The sequence below is a fragment of the Piliocolobus tephrosceles genome, chromosome 19 (assembly GCF_002776525.5).
Source record: "Piliocolobus tephrosceles isolate RC106 chromosome 19, ASM277652v3, whole genome shotgun sequence".
Lineage (NCBI taxonomy): Eukaryota > Metazoa > Chordata > Mammalia > Primates > Cercopithecidae > Piliocolobus > Piliocolobus tephrosceles.
In genome coordinates this window covers 23,913,739-23,920,662 of record NC_045452.1, presented here as the reverse complement: position 1 = coordinate 23,920,662, position 6,924 = coordinate 23,913,739, and the positions used below count along the sequence as shown (strand labels likewise).

The 6,924-nt window shown below is 43.5% G+C and overlaps 1 protein-coding gene across 1 annotated transcript in view; it reads right to left on the bottom strand.

Annotated features, from left to right (window-relative positions):
- Positions 1–244: 244 nt before the first annotated feature.
- Positions 245–6,924, bottom strand: part of WBP2NL (WBP2 N-terminal like) — a 41,727-nt gene continuing 35,047 nt past the window's right edge. Inside the window, exons 7-10 of the mRNA XM_023221857.3 lie at positions 4,965–5,052; positions 4,161–4,267; positions 2,496–2,590; positions 245–2,352 (exon numbers count right to left, since the gene is read on the bottom strand). The gene's annotated coding sequence lies outside the window, so the exon portion shown is untranslated. The remainder of the gene's footprint in view (positions 2,353–2,495; positions 2,591–4,160; positions 4,268–4,964; positions 5,053–6,924) is intronic.

The window sequence follows — 6,924 nt, the reverse complement described above, 5'->3', positions numbered from 1 at the left end:
AAAAAAAAAAAAAAAAAAAATAGAACACACGATCAAACAATCCTACAGGATAGTAAAGGGATATCTGTATTACCATGTTCACTGTAGCATTTTGCGCAATAGTCAAGACATGGAAACAACCTAAATGTCCTTCAATGGATGAACAGATAAAATGTGAGTATACACACATACAAAATGGAATATTATTCAGCCTTTATAAAAGAAAATCCTGCCATTTGTAACAAAATGGATGAAGCTGGAGGAAGTTATGTTAAACAAAATAGGCAAGACACAGAAAGAAAAATACTGCATGATCTCCCTTTATGTCAAATCTAAAATAGTCAAACTATGGAAACAGAAAGTAGGATGGTGGATGCCAGGGGCTGGGAAAGGGGGGAAATGGAGGACGTTGGTCAAAGGGTATAAAAATGGTAACTATATACAGGTAACAGATTTGTTAATTAGTTGGAATGTGATGGTCATTTCACAATGTTTCACAAAAATTCAGTTATAAACCTTAAATATATATAATTTTTATAGGTCATAAAAATTAAATTATCACAAAACAATTTAAAAGACAAAAAAGTGATTCACTAACTGTGTTTAATAGCTACATATTAATGATGGCAGCAGGAGGCCATCTGGAGCAGCTGCTGCCATCATGCTGGCTGCAACAACTAGGCATGGCCAGGGCTGCATGCTCCATGGAGAAGGCAAAAGTCAGGGATAAGCGGGAGACCCGCCCCTTCCAAGTTGAGGCAGGAACTCCCTGGATGCTGCTGTAGCCGCCCAAGCCATGGCTGCAGACCCCAGCATCCCTGCATTGTTGGGGGCCCAGGAAGGCCCCCCTTGCCCTTGCCGGCATGGAAATGCCTGTTCCTACTGCCTAGCTTCTCCCTGCCTTCTCTGATCTCAGAGCAAAGTTGGGCAGTGCTGACTCAGCAGCCCCCTGCCGCCTCGGCCCCCTCCAGATTTTGGGCACCAATGAGCATAGAAGGAAACCGAGGGGAGCTGAGAGCAGCTTGGCTTGGCACCTATAGCCTGGGTACCATGAATGGCAGGAGGCAGATTCCTGAGTAGAAGGGGATGGGTCCCTGGTGAGGTCCCACCTGTAGGCCAGGGACAGCTTGAAAGCTGAGGGTCAGGATGCCAGTCCCATGGACTGGTGTGAGAACTTGTAGTGCCTTTTCTGGGCCTGCCCATGGCCCCATATGGACCAATCGATAATGCATTTCTTCCCCTCTGAGGCCCATAAAAGCCCTGGGCTCAGCCAGAGCTAAGCAGATGTTGGGACCAGCAGCTGCAGGGAGGAGCTACCCACTCCAGGACCTCCTCTCTGCTGAGAGCTGCAGAGATGACAGGAAGACCTGCCTGCAGATAGGAGCTACCCACTCCAAGGCCTCCTCTGAGCTATTGTCGCTCAATAGCTGCTCTTTGTCTTGCTCACCCTCCACTTGTCTGTGTACCTCATTCTCATTGCTCACCCTCTACTTGTCTGTGTACCTCATTCAATAACTCTGGACCCACCAAATGAGGCTAAAAGACCTGCAATACAAACAGGGCTGAGACATGCCCCTTGCTCACCATGTTGTGGACAAAGAGAAGAAAAGAAGAGCTGCGACCCTTTGGGAAGCCCAGATCTGGGAGCTCTCCGAGCTGTGACTCCCTCTTTGGGGCCCTACGGTTCCTGGCATCTCCAAGTTTCTGGGCACCACCTTTTCCCTGGTGCCAGCTGTGGAAGCTGCTTGGAGTGTGACTGGTCCAGCTGCAGCCTGGCAGAGAACTGGCACCCATGCTGGTAACTGAAGCTGACCACCCCACTGCAGCAGCTGGCATGTCTGACTGAACAATAGCCAGACCCCACGCTTCCCCACACACCCCTTGTCACTCCACGCAATCTCCCTTGGCAGGCATGGGATCCAGGCCAGTAGCATGAGCCAAGTGCAGCCTTCCAGGCCAGGTGGGTGGAATGAACCCAGTGGGCCCAAGCAAAACTTGGGCAGAGGTGCCACTTGGCCATAGAGGTTTCTGGCCAGAAAAGTGACACCCCAAAGATACCATAACATTAATAACTCAATTAATACCCTGTTTTATTATTTATAATAAATTCCAATTACTAAAAATTACACAAGTTTCTTATATTGGCTGCTAAATCACATATCTAAACTAATCAAACTGCTGATCACATCTGTATAAACCCTTTCCCTTTGACAGAACCCCTTCTTTCTAATCCATTTTGGAAGCTTCAAAAAAAGTTTATTCTCTAGCAGTCCATGGTTGTCTGCCCCACCCTCTTCAGGTTCCAGAAGACTCTCAAGGCAAAGGCCAGGAAGACTACCATATGTTTCATTTCCTACCTGACAATGAGGTAATCTGTATAACAGAAAAATTTTTTACATTATTAATTGGAATTGGGCTTCTACATTTTATACATATACATACATGATTTTCAAGCAAGCAACCAAGTGCTGGGCAAGGAAAGCCAAGTTAACATGAAGGCAAAGGCTTTCTATTACCTTTTGTGTAAACCCAAATCCTGAGATGTGGATTAGGGTAGATGCTTAAGAGATGGAGGTGATGCAGACCAACAGCACAGCTGAGAGGGCAGAATCTGAAAGTTTAAGGAAGGAACTGTGAGATTCTCAAGGATAAGGAGGGCTTTGGGGTCCTACTCCCCAGCTCTAAGGAGCAATATGGTACACAGAGTTGGATCTCTGACACCCTGGTTCTAAGCCCTACCATTCTGGGGTCCCAAGGAAACAAGCTTTTAGACTTGATGGGACTGCCAGGACTGGATAGTGGCTGTTTCAGAAGCAGTCTGATGACCAGAAGAACCTTTTCAGCATCTTGTTGCCAAATAAAATCTGGATACCTTTGCATAATCTTAGGATTTGTGAGAAGCCCACCAACAAGGCAGATGGTGGTGGGGACCCTGGTAACAGAAATAAATTTACAGAAAACAAAGACATGCAATATTTCTTGAACATATTAATCTATGGATTGAAAAATTGGCCAGGCACAGGCCGATGCCTGCAATCCCAGCACTTTGGGAGGCCGAGGCGGGTGGATCACTTGAGGTCAGGAGTTCGAGACCAGCCCGGCCAACATGGTGAAACCCTGTCTCCACTAAAAACACAAAAATTAGCCGCGCATGGTGGCAGGCACCTGTCATCCCAGCTATTCGGGAGGCTGAAGTAGGAGAATCACTTGAACCTGTGGGCCAAAGGTTGCAGTGAGCCAAGATTGTGCCACTGCACTCCAGCCTGGGCGACAGAGCCAGACTATCTCAAAAAAAAAAAAAAAAAAAAAAAAACCAAAAAGAGAAAAATCACACCAGCTAGATTTCCTTCTGATATCTCAGGGTAGCTGAGCCAGGAAGGTTCTGCTCCAGCAGGCTGGGGAGCATCCACTTACCCATGAAAAGGAGTATTTGGAGGTTCATTTTAGGGGCCAATACCAGATAGTCCAGGACTAAAAGGTCTTCTTATTTTTAGCCCTTTATATTTCTAATAGGAAATGAAAGAGTAGACAACAGAGTATAGTTTCTGTATTGCAGCTGGGGAAGAGACAGGAAGAGCAGAATCCACCAGCACAGTGAGTGAGTCAGAAAGAAAGTACTCAAAATGTCAGTGAGAAGCTGAGGAACTCACATGAGTGCTTTGAGCATGCAAAAGGCTCAGCTGAATTCTGACTGGATTTGTCCTAAGCAAAGCAAAAACCAGGGTCCTTTGAATATACGGGACACAAAGCTCTTCTTATAGAACAAATTCGACTGAGACTTTGGGGAAACAACTGCATCAGACAGTGGGAGCTAACTAACAGTGGGTGTGCCACACAGCACCACGTGGGTCCAACCTGTGGCTCCATTTGCTTCTATCCTTACAGTCACAGCCTTTGGTTTTATTGGGGCAGTTTGGTGGACCAGGTAAACAGGTACCCTTTGCACAGGAGAACATGGTGGAATTCCACCTTTAAGAAACTTGCACCTGCTACGCTTTTCAGGTAACTGGACCTTACCTCAAATCTACCTGGTACAAGTATAACTAAAATTAAGAGCAGAAGAGAAGTCTAGTTTGTATTCTTTTAGAATTCTAATCCCCAAATATTTGTCAGATATTAGTTACTCGGAAAACTTTCTGATATAAAAAAGGCCTCACCCATTCACCTTGTTCCCAACTTACCGTCACATTCCAGCAGACACTGAAAAGCTGAACAAGGGAAACCTTATCCCTGCTCGAGTTGGTTGAGTTTCTCCTCTCTTCCTCTCCTTGTCACTGTTGCCCACGTACTGTAGTTTGGAAGTAAGAAAAGAAGAAACTCTTAAAAATATCTCATTATTTTCCTCCAAAAATTTTAGGGATAGAAGCACCAGATCCTATGACCCATGTCTGAGATCCAATATTGCCTGGATTCCCTGTTTGGAAACTTTAGAGGTTTACAATCACACTTTCTCTTTTCACTTCTTCCCTTCATGTCAGTTGCTTGGGCAAAGTGGCTGTCCTTGTGTTTTGACATTCCAGCTTCCTGGACCCGTAACTCTATCCCAGTAATTTCTGAGAGAAGCAGCAGCTACTTTCTATATATTATATCTTCAAGATGTCCCACACTGCTTTCTGTAAATTGGACATAAAGCTCTTTTTTTTTTGGAATGGAAGGAAGAATCATCTTTTGACTTGTCTTCATTTTTGGAAAGAGCTTTAAGGTCTAGCATACTTCTGATACCTGAAGTCCATTCTAATTATAATATCCCATAATTCCAGAAAGTGTTTCTCAAAGTTTGTTCCACTGAACAAAATGTTTACTGAATATTCTAAAATCAAATAATTTTGAAAAAATTGTAAATTTTGAAAATCTCCCCTTCTTGGACATTATGTCCATTAGTATAGTCAAGGCTCTAAGAAATTGTAAAGAAACCAGTTTTCTTGTCTTTTTCAATTATATTTAACCCAGTTACTCCATTTCACATAAAACCCATTAATATCTACCTGACTTCCTTAAGAAAGGCTGTCCTTGAAAATATGGGAGCATCTGGTTTCCTAATTTTCACAATGCAGATCAATCAATGACTCTAAGCTGTGTTAAAGAAAGCATTTAAAACTTTTAAAAAGCTCCATATACAAAGAAGTTAATCACGAAGTTGTAATAACAAAAACCTGGAAACGACTCAAATACCTTAAAAGAGGGATTGAGAAAATACATTATGGTGTGACTGTGTCACAGAATATTATGTGGTCACTAACAATATTTACAAGCATTTCTTAAAAACCTATGAAAATGTAAAATATCTGGTGAAACACTATATAGCATGATTTCAACTAAATATAAGAAATATGCATGGCCGGGCGCGGTGGCTCAAGCCTGTAATCCCAGCACTTTGGGAGGCCAAGACGGGCGGATCACAAGGTCAGGAGATCGAGACCATCCTGGCTAACACGGTGAAACCCCGTCTCTACTAAAAATACAAAAACTAGCCGGGCGAGGTGGCGGGCGCCTGTAGTCTCAGCTACTCGGGAGGCTGAGGCAGGAGAATGGCATAAACCCGGGAGGCGGAGCTTGCAGTGAGCTGAGATCCGGCCACTGCACTCCAGTCTGGGCGACAGAGCAAGACTCTGCCTCAAAAAAAAAAAAAAAAAAAAAAAAAAGAAATATGCATAAAAGGCCAGGCACAGTGGCTCATGCCTGTAATCCCAGCACTTCAGGAGACTGAGATGGGCAGATCACTTGAGGCCAGGAGTTCAACACCAGCCTGGCCAACATGGCCAGACCCCATCTCTACTAAAAATAAAAAAAATTAGCAGAGCATGGTGTTACCTGCCTGTAATCCCAGCTACTCAGGAGGCTGAGGCACGAGAATTGCCTGAACCTGGGAGGTGGAGGTTGCAGTGAGCCAAGATTGTGCCACTGCACTCCAGCCTGGGTGACAGAGCAAGACTGTCTCAAAAAAAAAAAAAAAAATGCATAGAAAATATATTGATTTAAATGTCTTCTGGGTCAACTGCGCACAACACCTGGCTTTTTTTTTTTTTTTTCCTCTCCCCTAGAGACAGGGTCTTGCCATATTGCCCAAGCTGATCTTGAACTGGCCTCAATTGATTCTCCCACCTTATCTTCCAAAGTGCTGGGATTACAGGCATGTGCCACCACACCTGACTACTAATATATTTTTAAGGCCTCCCTTTTAAGTGCTTGATGAGCCTACAATAAGATAAGGAAAGGCCAATGAAATTAGGAACTTTGCCTACCTTGCCAGTGTGGGAGAATGGTGAGCTCTGAAGGGGCTAAAAACCTTGAAACAGTCTAGAATAGTGGTCCTCAGCAGGGATGGTACTGTCCCCCAGGGAGCAATTAGGAAATAAGTGGGAGCATTTTTGGTTATCACAATTAGAGGCCATTATTGGCATTTAATGGGTGAGGAGTCGAAGATCAGAGACATCCTGAAAGGTACAGGGCAGTACCTTAATTGTCCTATGTCTCCTGACTTTCTAATGGCTCTCCAGCCAGTGATGTAGGTGAAGCACATTTATAATCTTTTGAGCCTAGAATCTAACTCTGTTTTACATTACTTTAGTATATACAGAAATTTTCAGGAATTCCACCACTGTGTAAATCAAGGAAAGACTAAACTTTGTTTTATGTGGAAAATTTTCAAAGGTTGTTCACCATTTTGGAGAACAATATTGCCAATAGCAATGGTATTCAAGTCACCAAAGCAACATATTCATATCAGTTAGCATTTCTAGTCTTTATACCTATGGTGACTATGTATATGGGAGCGAACTCTTGATTACTTCAGTATGTCTTCTAGTGTGGTAGAATCTGAGCATTTATGTATTAAAACACTTAAAATTTTACTACAAACTCCTTGTATTTCCTCTATCACATTTATGGCATATTAATTTTGGTTGAAATGGTGTGGAATCATATGCAATTATCTACAAACTTCAC